Source organism: Uloborus diversus, chromosome 9 (assembly GCF_026930045.1).
Source record: "Uloborus diversus isolate 005 chromosome 9, Udiv.v.3.1, whole genome shotgun sequence".
Classification (NCBI taxonomy): domain Eukaryota; kingdom Metazoa; phylum Arthropoda; class Arachnida; order Araneae; family Uloboridae; genus Uloborus; species Uloborus diversus.
In genome coordinates, this window is record NC_072739.1 from 153306266 (window position 1) to 153321020 (window position 14755).

Sequence of the window (14755 nt, forward strand, 5' to 3'; positions counted from 1 at the left end):
TTCCCATGTGAGCTTTCATCCAAAATGGTGTATCGAAGATGGCCGCCTAAGTACTTTTTGTTTCCCTTATAAATTTGCCAAAAAAGAAGACGTTTCAGTTCTAAAAAGACCTGTATGCTCTAAAAGTAATACTGTTCCGATATATACCCTAAAACAACTAATAAAAAAGGTCAAACAATTGTTTTGATACCAAAAGCTAAAATTTCTATTTTCTACGTAATAAGCAGAAAACCAATAAGCTTCTAAAATTAATTTTTTTTATGGTATTCCTTTTAAAATATTAATACATTGCTGTAATCACCATTAAATACTGTTTATAATACTATAAAAACAATTTTCTTAGTTCACAAATTTTAGTAATATTCTACTAGATACAAGTTCTCAAAATAAGATCGAACACGTTTTCAACACAAATCACATCGTAACTCAAGCTACGCAGATCGAAATGTGGCAAAATTTTATCCTGAAAGGGTTTCAGACACAAATCTTTGTATTTTCTCCGACAGAGTGTAGTATAGAACTTTATTCTAGATTTTAAGCCCCCGGTCCAATTTAAGCAGTGGTTCAATATAATTGGTCTTCTCCCCCCCCCCCCCCCAACAAAAAAAGGTAAAATTGTGATTTAACTTCAAGTAACTTTATATCTGATGCGCGAACTGACAGCTGGAAAGGAATGTAAATAATTTTGAAAATACATGAAAAAAATATTAAAAGGAAGCATTTAACTGGCATTAGAAAAAACATTTTAAGTATTTGTAATTAAATAAAAAGAATTTAAACTATGACCCTTTCAAACCTTTTTCCTATCTTTGAAGCTAATGTGCGATTTAAAGACATAAATATTTAATTTTTTATTAATTTCCCACAGTAAGGATGTTCATACACAACCTGTTTTTGCTATTAGAAATCACTAATTGAAAATATCCATTTTTTTTCTTCCACCCTACTAAACCTGTAACTATGTGAAATCCTTCGTTTCTTGTTCTTGTTTTTATATTCTTTGTATTTCTTCTCTTTGTGTCTTTAATGGGAACCTAGTGTCGGAAATTTAAAAAAAATTTTGAAAAAAAAAAAAGTCGAGAAGACCTTCTTCTCACAGTGAATTAATAGTTGTTACATGTAAACGTAAGTAAATCCCTTTTTTTTCGCTAACAACGGTGAAAAAAAAATATGGTCGCTTCATTACAGAAAAGCTGAAAAAATCATAAACTTCGAGTTAAAAAGCATGAAATTTCACTGCAAATCCGAAACACTTGCACATCTGCTCAAGCATAACTAATCCTGCTTGCTTTCAAATGTTACAGAAGAATAGAGAGCACTTTCAAGCTCATCTGAATATATATGTAAATCTAAGCGGTGGGAAAAAGGAGAGAACAATTTCAATAATATATACATATATTCATTTTTCCCTTTTTCGCACCTAGCGCTGCTTTCAATTATTCAAATATCTGTAGTTGCTGAGAGAATGGAAAAAAAAAAACTAAATTGTCCATATGATCTCTCCACCTACAGTATCCATAAAATTGCAATTTCATTTCTGTGGACATGACCTGGTCAAGCGAACAACAATGAAAAAGATATTTAAAAAAAATATCCGCAGTTTATTTATTTTTTCACCGTTTTATGTGGATCACTGGATCACCTCTGACATATATCGCTGCATCAGTCAGCAGTCTGTATGTCAGTGGGGGAAGGAAGGACGTATCATGCGTTTTTGCGCGTTGTGCGTTGTTGCGATGCGTTAAAGTCCAGCCGACAACAAATCAGAGATTGAAGGGAATTGGGCGGGGAGATTTTTGTGACCTATTGTTGCGATCCGACCGTTCCGCTGTCTTCACTGAGTTGGGAAGGAGTTGTTGGGACTGCGCTGCGTGTTAGATCTTTTTGGGGGGATGGATATATTGGGCAGCTGCTTCAAATCTTAAGAAAGAGTTCTTTTTCCCAGGGTAAGTAACTTAAGTTTTTATTAATTACGAATTCTCTTGACTTATCTGTTACTATTGCTTACTGAGAGTCTTACTTTGGCCTTCCAGAATATGTTCCCAACTCTTGAATGTTACACTATTTATTTTATTTTGTTGTAATTTTTGCAAAAAAAGAAAAAAAATGTATTGATATTTAAAAATTTTTTTTATAGCAATCTTATTTTTTGTTGTATTATTTGGATCTATCAAGCATTAAAATTCCGCATTATATGCCTTTGATATTACTTCACTCTTTAAAATGTAGCAGCTTAAGACACTATAGGATGTTGTTATTTTTTTTCCAGCTTTACAATGTCATTACTTAATTTACCTCCTCTAGTTATTTTATTCTATACAACTTCAGCCCAATTAAGCTTCAATTCACTTCTATATACAACTTTCTCTAGGTTCATTATTTTCACAAGCTGTGATTTCGCATTAACTTCTGTTTTTTTCCTAAGTTCGTCATGCATTTCTGATAGTAAAAGCTCAAATGCAAACGGTGTGTAGTGAAAAAAACAACAACTAAATAAATAAATAGTAAACATTGTAACACTCAAATAATTTTTGAAATTTATACGACGGTTTGTAAATAGATACAAACGATCAAAGTGCTCTCATTGGCTGTTAATGAAAGGATGCGGAGGAGCAAATTAGACTCCTTAAGATCTGATCATTTTTCCACTTTAATAACCTCAATTGCTCATTCTTCGGCAAAGGTGTAAATCTCAGCTTTCACTTTAGTTGCCATCGTCTTATTTAGCATGGCGTTATCAGGGAGAAAAATTTTGAACTTCATGTAAGTGACACAACTAACACCCTTATTCCAAATTCTCAGTAATTAGCATTTATTATTTATTTTAATGTTATTAATGTCACAAATTATTTTTTTAATGTTATTAATGTCACAAATTATTTTTTTAAATGTTATTAATGTCACAAATTATTTTTTTAATGTTATTAATGTCACAAATTATTTTTTTAATGTTATTAATGTCACAAATTATTTTTTTAATGTTATTAATGTCACAATTTTTTTTAAATGTTATTAATGTCACAAATTATTTTTTTAAATGTTGAAATTATTTTTTTATACTTTTTGTTCATTTGAAAGAAAGTATTGCGTTTTTTCAAAGACTATACACATTGCCACTGCTGAATTTTACCTGCTATACTTGAAGAGATTTAAGTCATTAAAGAACGAAATAAATAAATATACCTGGAAACAAAAAAGATTTTAGATCAAGTAGACTTAACAGCTGTCAATAAATTTTGAATACACCAAGTTCATGAAAATTTTTAAATGCTCATCTTCTTCTCATTGGGGGAATATCCAGCCGAATGTTATCAGATTAGTCAAAAGGTGAAGCTACAAACAGTAGTAATGGTTCCCACATTTTAAAACATTGTGACCCACTTGTCAGAAGCCTTCAAAGACAAACTTCTCTACCGGCGCAATGAATATTTTCAGAGAATCTTGTTAACTTGCTAATTATTATTAATTTTTTCTACGTACAACCTAAAGGAGTGCTTAGTACCCCCTTAAGCATTTGCATTTTTTGCATCGAAACGCTCAAATTTGTTTTGGGTGTCACCCCCTTGACTGGTGATACTCTGGATGGAACGCCTCCCCCCCCCCCCCGTATGGACGTAACTGGCCGTGACATTATCAAAACGGAAATGTGCCACCCTTATGATGCTTATCCGGACTTTTCTAGTCACGTGGTTTGTATAAAAGTTCCATTGAAGTTTATCCTTTCACCTTAATATAATAAAATTTGCGAAATTATACCTTCGAAAAGATTTATGTGATACTAGTGATACCCGCACGGCTTTTCCCGTAATAGAAAAATCAAAAGGTCTTTTGGTTCGCCTGCATATTTACAAATAATGTATAGTGAATTTTCTCGCCAGTTGGCTTGTACCCATCTTACGGTTCCACGTTATGATAATTTCGTATCTCGCCAATTGGCTTGTGCCCATGTTACGGTTCCACGTTATGATAATTTCGTAATTTACTCGCCCATCTTATGATATTTTTTTTCTTAAAATTGGAATAGAAAGATAACCACATCGAATTTTCGAAAAATCGCTTCGAGGTGCACACCCCCATGCTACATACTAACTTTGTGCCAAATTTCATGAAAATCGGCCGAACGGTTTAGGCGCTATGCGCGTCACAGACATCCTACAGACATCCAGACACCCAGACAGCCTCCGGACAGAGAGACTTTCAGCTTTATTATGAGTAAAGATTGATACACTAAGAATTTGGGGTTTAAAATTTTTTCTTTTTTTAAATTGCTTATTAAATATTTAGTCTCCATTTTTAGTTTCAAATAAGATTTAATTTTTATCTTGTATTTCAGAATGTAGTCTGCATAATCCAAATTTTCAATGATCCGAATTCTTGACCCTCCCTAGCACTCTTGAGTTTTTGGAGCTCGATTGAATGAGAAATTTATTTGGGACTTAAAGTTAAAAAATAGATGACCTATAACTGGAGGAAACCTAACCTGGCGGCAGTGTGAAGGCTACGCAGATCCTAGTCATAGCCTTACGATGCTGTCAGGTTAGGTTTTCCCAAAGTATGGTGAAAATACTTTATTTGTGGGACTTGTTAAGCAAAAATATATTTTCCAATATCTTTTTTAACTGTTATTCTTAAAACAAAGTTTACCTGTCATGTAGGGAAATGTGGGGCAAAGTGAAAAAGCAGGGGAAAAGTGGAATGGTGAAATATTAAATATACTTTTAGCGCGACCTATCTGGAAACCTTTTAACTTACCGTATAGTCTATTTCAGTCAGAAAAAAATTGCCCCTGAAGTTCAAAGCACAAGATATTACAAGCAATTTTCAAAAATTGATACTCAAATTGTAATATCTTGCTGTAAGTCAAAAATTATTTTTGTTCTCACCAAATGATAAAGTTCTTGTTTTTAACATTTTAAATGTTAATTGCCTTATATTCGATGCAGTATTTATTTAGTTAATACTTAAGCTCATTTGTGTTTTAAATATTTTCCACAATTAGTCAAGTGCATGCGGGCCAAGTGGATGGGGAAAAGGGAAATAGTTCATACACTGTTTAAAAAAAATCCTGTAATTTTATGGTTAAAGTTACTGACATCCATGTTGCCAGTAACTTTTACCGTAAAATCCTGTTTTACTGTAAAATTTTACGGTACAAAAAAACGAGAGTTGAAAAACGCAAAATGCGAGCTGCAGGTTCGATCTCGGGACTAACGGATTGGCAGGCGGCTTTGCTGCCCACAATACGAGTTGGGACACGTCGAGTGAGGGGAAATACTGTATTACTTGCTCCGTACTGTAAGTTACGTGGTGTATCAACTAGAGCTTCAATCGTTTATTTTGTTCGGTACAACTTACTGTAATTTTTTTCTGTGCTGTAAACACTCCATTTTACAGTAATATTTACCTTAAAAGTTTCCTGAATTTTTAACAGTGTATCTTTTACTCAATCAATTTTTTGCTAAATCACTTACATATTTGTATGGTAATTAATTTATTTGCGTTGCTTCAATTAGCAATTTAATTATTTACTCATTCATTCACTTCTTTTCTTCTTTATTCACTATTTAATTCACTCATTTATTTTCCCTCATATATTAATTAATTTGATTATTTATTAGTTTATTCTTTCGTTATATTTTCATTTATTCTTTCATTATTTTATTTACTCATTTATTTGAACAAAAATATATTTTACAGTCGAATGAAAAATATTTCACATGAAAATATTTCATTTTTCACTTCGCCCCCATGAAAAAAAAAAAAAAAAGAAAAGAAAAATTTCCACTTTTTTTTTAAAGACACAAATTTATTGCCAAAAATAAAAAATAATGTTTCAATGCAAATTTTATTACAAAATGCGTTGTTCTGTTTTTATGTACTGTAATTTTCCAAACAAATTTCCAATTTATCCAGTTTGAAAAAGTTAGGTCATCTTATCTATTCCTCTTTGCCTCACATTTCCCTACAGATTTTTTTTTTTTTAACTTCTTCTCTTGTTTATAAATCGCAATAATAAAAAAATATTCTGTGAATCTATTGTTGAAAATTTCTGAAAAATAGATTTTGCTAGTCAACTAATTGTTTTATAGTGTTAGTTGGAAAACGAAACAAGCAGTGCAGAAGTGGAGGAAAAATCAGACATTTTGTCCAGCACATGACAAATCTATATTTTATTTCAAAAGTAAGTTTTAAAAAATGTCACAAACAAAAACTTTTTTGCCTAAGAAAATACACATGTGTGATTTTTAAGGCAAAATTTTTTTTGTTGATCACACCTTTTGAAATGAAAGATATAGTGCTGGGTCAATTCAAAATATCTGCTATTCCGTTTAATGGCACACAGCAAATTTATGTCATCTGACTGCTTATCAACTCCTCGATTTCCACGAACAGAAACTAGGGTTTTGCTCGTGGAAATCCAAGAAACTAGATTTTAGTGTAAATAGCGCGAAGTAGAATTTTGACTAGTACTTTGTTTCAAATTTGCCATAATGAGTCCAATATCTAACTTAATTTGTGTATAACTGTGGTAATTTGCGCAATAATCTGTGTTATAAATAGTAGGGGAATGTGGGGCAGAGTGAAACAGTTAAGACAACGAACTTTTTTAAAAATTATGAGAATGAAAATTCGTTCTGCAAATTACAAAGAAAGAAGAATGTATTTAAAAAATAAAACTTGCATTGAAACATTATTTTTTTAAATTTTAGCAGTGAATATGATTTATATATATATATATATATATAATATATATATATATATATATATAAAGGTGAAATATTTTCACCATATTTTTTTATGGTGCAAAATTGAAGTTTTGCTGCTTAAGTTCATCTATATAGGTGTTTTTTTTTTTTTGATAATAACGTAGTTTTGCACAAAAAACTTCTTTTTAATTATAAAGTTTGCTTGAGTTAAACACTGGAAAAAAAGAAGAAGAAGAAAATCAAATCGCAGATGATTTGTAACGATGTCAACGAAAGTTTCGCTCTCTAAATCAATATTAAAAACAACTGTTGGCGTGGTAATCAGAAAAATTAAGAGCAACACCAACTTTGGTCACGTGAGAATAATAAGCAGTTCATACTTGCGCAGAAAAAAAAAAAAAAGAAACATTCATTAACCAAAAAGTTAAGAGGTTTAGACAGTTGTATCAAACCATAAGACAGTCATCCGGCGTAACTATTCTCCATTATTCCAAAAAGAGACAGCCGCTGACAGCTTGCTACTCGCAACGTGGAAACCAGATTGAAACCGTGATAAAAATATCACCAACAGATCCGTCAGCAGTGATTTTTCTTCCACCTCTCCTCTTTCCATCCAGAAATAATACACAAAAATAAAACACGCCCCAATTCCTTTTTTCTAATTTGACAGCAGCAATGACTAAAATGAGAAATATTCGAAATCGGAAGTAGTCTATTAAAACTTTTATGTGGTCTTTTCCACCTCGTGATTGTGGTAACAATCGCCATTTGGAAAGGTGCGGAAGGCCATTTGGGATTTTACGACTCATCGTGTAGCATCAATAAATTTCCGCATTGTGATGAAGCGGGATGAGTAACAGAAGATGCTTCTGGAATTGATGAATAGAATGAATAATCGTACTCAGAACAGACTTGATAGTCAGTTTATTTATTTATTTATTTTTTGAAATTAATATCAATTGATAAATGGCAACACATGAATGTTTCTTGAAAATTATATGGAACAATAAGCAACAACAGAAGTTAATGGAACGGTTTTACGGAATTGAGGGAGGCACCTCCATAATGTTTGAGAGATTAAGAGAAATTGTACAAAAATTGATAAATGGGATGAATATGCATATATACACACTTAAAAGAGATGAAATAATAGTCAATTAATCCTCAACATAGATTATTATTAATCTATAAATGGCAGCACACTTATGTTTCTTAAAAAGTGTATTGAACGAAAAGCAGTTACAAATATTAATGAAACGGTTTTACGAAATCGATGAAGGCAGCACCGTAATGCTTGAAAGGTTAACAGAATATCGTACAAGAATTGATAAATGGGATAAATATATGATCACACTCAAAAGAGACGAAATAATTAAATGTTTAACAGAGAAAAAAATTAGTCAGTAAATAGCAACACGCTTATGCTTCTTTAAAAGTATATTGAACGAAAAGTATTAGCAGAAGTGAATGAAATGGCTTTACAGAATTGATAAAAGCAGCATCATGATATTAAAAAAGTTAACGAAATATTGTGCAGGAATTTTTGAATGGGATGAATATATGTAATCACACTGAAAATAGACGAAATAATCAATTAATTCCTTAACAGATACTACTATTAATCGAAAAATGGCAGCACACTTATGTTTCATCAATAGTATATTGAACAAAAAGCAATAATAGAAGTAAATGAAATGGCTTTATGGAATTGATGAAAGCAGCATCATGATGTTTAAAAGGTTAACGAAATACCGTGCAAGAACTGTTGAATGGGATGAATGTATATAATCACACTGAAAAGAGACAAAAGAGTCAATTAATTCCTTAATAGACACTACTATTAATCGATAAATGGCAGCACAATTTTGTTTTATCAATAGTATATTGAACGAAAAGCAATAATAGAAGTTAATGAAGTGGTTTTACGGAATTAATGAAGGCAGGTAAGCAACAAACAGAAAAATGGTTAGAAAATGAAAACAGTTTATTGAAACGCAATGAAATATTGATAGACTGTTCAATTGAAGAAGAGACAAAACAACGCAAAATATAAATCAAACGAGAATCAATTAAAAAAAAGTTAAACCAATTTTAGGTCTAATTACTTCGTAAACGTTCTTTTTTTTTTAAATTTCAAATAGCAGTATTTGTTTCCGTAATAACAAGCATCAAGATTCTATATGGTATGTAAAAGCCCCACATGCTTAGATTGGGACAAGACTTCTGCATTCTACTGGAGGATTCTGAAGATATTCCGATCACAAGTCAGACTGAGTGCCATGACTGTAGAACATTCTTTCGTACTAGACGTAGCCCAGGATGCTCCAAGAGGAGGAAGACACGTAGACCAGTGAGGATTTGTATTCGATGTGGTAGATCTTTCCCCGTCTTGTGCATGCTAAAAATGTTTAATTGTAAAAAAATATCAGTAGGGCATATAACCGTATCTAGTAGAGATGTAGAATTATTTTCAGAAATTTGGAACATAAAAAGGAAGAACACCAAAGAAGCGTAACATACAACGCAACAAAAGAAATAGCAACTGCTGAAAAGAGACTGTTTTTTTATATTGATCACATTAGGCAGCGACGTGCAATTGTCCGAATGTTTTACTAAGGAATTGCTTTCGCTATTTGCTGCAAGGCCCATGGGCAAGAATTTTGTTGCTGTAACCTTTCTTCTTCTCAAGCCATGTTAATTTTACTGTTTGTTGATTGTTTTTGAGACAGTATACAGGGTGTTCCGTTTTAACCTGCGAGCCCTTTATTTTCGCAACAGTTGGCCCTAGATGCATACTTCCAATAGCAAAAATGTTCAAAATTAGATGTAGAGTTAAGGTATCGAAAGTTTGAAGTAAAAATAAAAATGAGTCCAAAAAAAAAAATACAAAAATTAAATTTTCATACGGGCCCCAGGTCCCCTAACTTATGTTTAGAGAAATAGTCTCCATTGAAAAATAATTCCAACACAAAAAGTATGAAATTAGTACGACCAATACTCACCTAGATATGAAACGCAGCGTTTTATGACTTACACCACTTTACACTCGCCGGCAGCAACAACTTTTGGGGGAAAATATAGCGGTTAACAAGTATTTAAAATTACATGTGTGCATAGAGTGTGATTTTCAAATTATTCGAGGTTTTGTAATGTGTTTTTTTGCATTTATTTTTGAATAGCAATGAAAAATATAATTTTTTTTTCTTACTTTGACGACTGGTCATTCTTCTGAAAGAGCGATAAGTTCCAGTCTCATCTTTTGTACGGTCCCTTAAAACTTTAAATTGGAACATCTCCTTGAGTTTTGCTCGCAAAAATGTCAAATTTTTTTGTGTTAGTAATAGTTTTCAAAGGAGATCATTTCTCTAAACATTAGTTAGCGAGCCTAGAGCCCATATAAAAAGTTATTTTTCGTATTTTTTCACTCATTTTTATTTTGCTTTTAACTTTCAATATGTTAACTCTGCATTTGATTTTGAACAATTTTGCAATTGGAAGTATACATCTAGGACTAACGGTTGCGAAAATAAAAGTCTTGTAGGTTAAGACGGAACACCCTGTATATACTTTTAGAACATTTAAATTTTTTCGTGGAACGTTCAGAGATGTACCGCGGATCCACATGTTTCCGCGATACACTGTTTAAATACAACTACTGTTAACAGCAAATCCTTTTGTCACCATTTTCAGAACTATAACTTTGATATCACTGTTAGAATTTGATATCCTGTTTGCATTACTTATGCAGTAATTTCAACTGCTCAAACTCCAGGACAATGTAATTTTTTAGTTTAAACTTAAATCATATAGGGTAACAGCACCAGTAGCAGGCATGCTTAGACATCGCTCTTAGGTTAACTCAATTTCCTGAGCCTTTTAATGTATTTAGAGGTTTTAAACTATTTTTCTCTCACGCAACTAACTACATCTCATCTAGCGTTTGGCTGCTTCTGGATCCTCTGAATTAGGTATTTCTATTTTTATTTGCTCAATTCCGAATAAAGGTCCGACCCCCCAGTAACGGACACTGAAATATCTGATGGTACACCCAGTAACAGATAGGATGATTAAAGGATGAGTAATGGACGAAAATCCCCTTTTCTCTTCAGAATGCGCAAATGTTCTTTATTTTTAGAACTAAAGCCTTCTTTAATTAAATGGACATGAAACACCAACTGACCCCGTGGTGTCTGTTCATAACCTTTTCACACTGCTTTGTAAATATACCGACTGTCTCATAAAATTCACTCTGATAACACTAGATTGTTGCACCGTATTCATGAGCCACAGAAACATCAGTTTTACTCGCCTAAAATTCTTATTACAGTGATCTCTCGCTTATACGCGACCTCTGTTAGACGCGTTTTTCACTTATGCGCGTTTTTCTCACGGGTCCAGCCAGCGATATAGGAAAACAATGTTAACTCTTGTTCATTTATACGCGAAACCTAAAATGCACCTTTCACTTATGCGCGATAAATTTTTTTCAAGTTTTAATTAAATCGCCTATTCACGCTTTGCTTATCGGAAGATTTGTACCCTTCTTGATGTCTCTTGGAATGCTTTCACACACCTTTATTCCAACGTTCAAAATGTTTCCAAGAACGCGTTTTTTTCGCGCAAGTGTGCAATTGGGGGTGCAGTTAGTCTTGTGATTGACATCGAGAGGGGGAGAACGGGTTACATGCGAAAAGGTTGACCTTCCTAAAAGTCGTGGTGAAGCGGAAAGCATTGACATAGCCTATCGAGGATCTTTTGTATTCTCACAGACTATGACACTGATCACGCGACAGTTTTTAGGTTTTGTGGAATTCGCTTACATACTGAACAGTGTATAAAAAATGACAAAACGTGCAACTTCAAATTTTACATTTTTATTAAATTACAATGCATAAATGGAAATTATGTGCGTATTTATTCATTAGTATCAGTAGTGTACTATTAGTATTACTATAACTGTTGATAACTTACTGTATTTAAGTTTATTTTTGGGGGTTTTCACTTATGCGCGAATCTCACTTGTGCGCGAAAATTTCGTTGTCCCCTTTGGTCGCGTATAAGTGAGAGGTCACTGTATTTACATCCAAATTTATGACCGTCTGTTACTGGTGCCGTTACCCCATGTTTCAAATGCCTAAAAGAAGTTTCATTTTTTGCGCGGGAAACAATTAAGCGTCCGGAAAAGTCGAACCAAACTTTACTTACAAGTAGATACATCTTATCTATTGTCCCGCTTCATGCTCCAACTCTTGCCGCGGGAATCAAAAGAATTATTTTTATACGTAACAAGACATAAGTGCTATCTTTGATACGTATACAAAACACAAAATAATCATCTGCATTTATACATTGATAAATTTATAAGAAAGCAATCACTGTACCGGATACAGCACGTAAGTAATAATGAGAAACTATCGATAAGATCTCGCACAAGACCACAACGCTACTTTTCGAAAATCACACCCCATGCCTGCCAGAACAAAGCGGAGATACTCTGTACACAAAAGAAATCGCCGTGAAGGTCAAGTGTGACAGTTATGCGGTAATAGACTTGTTTATCCCATTCCTTTTTCTAGAGAGTGGACAGTGAATTTTTAGACCGTGAACTTCTCGTTAGTCTTAATGGGGATCTTCAGTTGTTGGAGCTTCGTTCATATGGGATGCCTTAAAATGGTCGGGCAACTTTGTCCGCGGAAGTGATTTTTCTAGGAAGGTGATTTTGTTGCCTGCTTTAAAAAGGGAAAGAGGTCAAGGTTTTGTGATGGTTGAGGGATTGTGTGAAATTGTTACGGCACAAATCTAGATATTAAATGAGTGTTGTGAAGCGATAGAATGAAATATAAAATGCTTGAAAAAAAGAGGGATTCATGCTGAAAGTAGGTTTGCCGGTTTGAGTTAGTTCCGATGGATGTCTTAGATTAGTTTTCTTCAAGCATCTGTTCTTTGTTTCCTAGGCGATTACTTAGTCTCTGCAGCCAGAGCATCAGAAACGTTTTTTTTTTCAGTCGCTGAAAAAAAAAAGGTGTTAGGTTCTTTAGTGAAGAGTTTTAAGCTTCGTTAATCTCATCCTTTGAAGTGACATTTAATTCTTTTGAAAACAAAAGCTTTGAGAAGCTGAATTGCCGTAAGTAGTTACTTATCAGTGAGAATAAAACTGTAGTCTACTTTGATTTCCGTTATCAGCAATTAAACGTTTTTATTCTCCTCCAAAGAGTTTACTCGATTTATTTCAAACTACTGTAGATTTGCAACAGAACTTACCTTTAACTTCCCTGCGGATAAAATATGAAGAATAAAGACCAAACGAGGATCAAGGGAGTCTCTTAAAGCGTGCGAAGATTGCTTGAAACTACATTTTTGGGGCTTCATTTCAAGAATTTCCAGGGGTAGAGCCCTAAACCCTTTATTTATGGTCAAATATTATCCTTGTGATCTCACTTCCGATTTGTTATATGTGCTCATATCCATATTTTAATTATGACCACCTCTAAAACCAGAAACTGGATATGTCTTTGACAAGACAAAGGTCCAAAATACCAAATTACTTGGTTTTAAAAATGATAATTGTGCTTTTCTTCTTTGCCGTACTAAAGATACGAAGTGGTTTCGTTGTTTTCATATGAATTAAATTTTAGTTAGTATACTAAACTCAAGGTCATGCCCTTGTAACTCTACAGCGCGCTATGTAGTACAACATCCCGTAGGGCAACAGAAATCCTCCGCACTAACCAACTTTCTTTCTTTCTTTTTGTTTTTTTGTTATTTAAATTTTCCGCTGGTTAAAATGTCACCCTTTTCGTTTTTTAAAATCTGATGGTGGGTACATAGATAAAAATTACAAAAAAAAAAAGAAAAAAAAACACTCAAAAGTTAACAAACACCAGAAAAATATTCAAAAACAAAGAATAATTGAGCAGTAAGTTACCGCCCTTAAACTAGAGCGGAAAGTATAATTTTCGCAACTAAAACACCCGGTTCCGGAACTTGACAGATGGGGCATTTATAGTATTTCTTGTCAGTGTCAAATGACATACATAGGACAGACCCGACGTTCTCTTAAATTCCGTATTAAGGAACATGAAAATTATGTCAAGAAGCAAGATTTAAAACGTTCCTCGATTGCACAACACTTGTTGGTCTTTCAATCATATTTTCGATTTTTCTTCTGCCAAGGTTATTCATGGGTGTTCCTCGATTTATGATTTAGATTTTTGGGAATGCTATTACGTTTGGAAAAATTCTACTTCAATAGTTAATGATTTGTCGAGTACTCCCCTTTCCTTAGTGTTTGGAAATCTTATCTTTAAAAAACTTCTTTTCTGTTTGTGACGTTTTTCCGCACTATAGGTGTCGTTGGTGTTCTGTGACGCATGTGTTTCCGGTTTCCTTGCCTATTTACTTTGCTGCCTTCCATTTTTTGTTCATTTATCGTTCGGTTCACATTGTGTGGACTTTTAATTCTTCTTTTTTGCACTGAAGACGGGGCTTGCATGTGACAGCCCCAAAACAGCTGTTTGCTGAGTTTTTAACTCTTTTATACTACTTTATTTGTACTTTATACACGTTGTTGTCATTTTTATTCGAATGACAGGTTGTCAAAGTATAAAACACAAATTATTTATATTTTTCAACAATAAACGCAAAGGTTATGCCGTGATACGCAAAAACACTGAAAAACCTCGAACAATTTGAAAAACTACACTCAATGCACACATAATTTAAAACACTTGTTAAAAACTGCTATATTTCCCCCCAAAAGGTGTTATTGACGGCGAGTGAAAAGTGGTGTAAGTCACAAAACGCTGTGTTTCATATCTCGGTGAATATTGGTCGCACTAATTTCAAATTTTTTGTGTTGGAATTATTTTTCAATGGAGAATATTTTCCTAAATATGAGTTAGGGGACCTGGGGCCCGTATAAAAAGTCAATTTTTTTATTTCCTGACTCATTTTTATATTTGCTTTAAACTTTCAATATCTGAACTCCGCATCTGATTTTGAACATTTTTGCAATTGGAAGTAGGCATCTAAGACCAACGATTCCGAAA

At 33.2% G+C, this 14755-nt stretch overlaps 1 protein-coding gene across 1 annotated transcript in view; it reads left to right on the forward strand.

The window, feature by feature from the left end:
- Positions 1 to 1841: 1841 nt before the first annotated feature.
- The window catches only part of LOC129230696 (venom protease-like), a 165675-nt gene continuing 152761 nt past the window's right edge, over positions 1842 to 14755 (forward strand). Inside the window, exon 1 of the mRNA XM_054865116.1 lies at positions 1842 to 1946. The gene's annotated coding sequence lies outside the window, so the exon portion shown is untranslated. The remainder of the gene's footprint in view (positions 1947 to 14755) is intronic.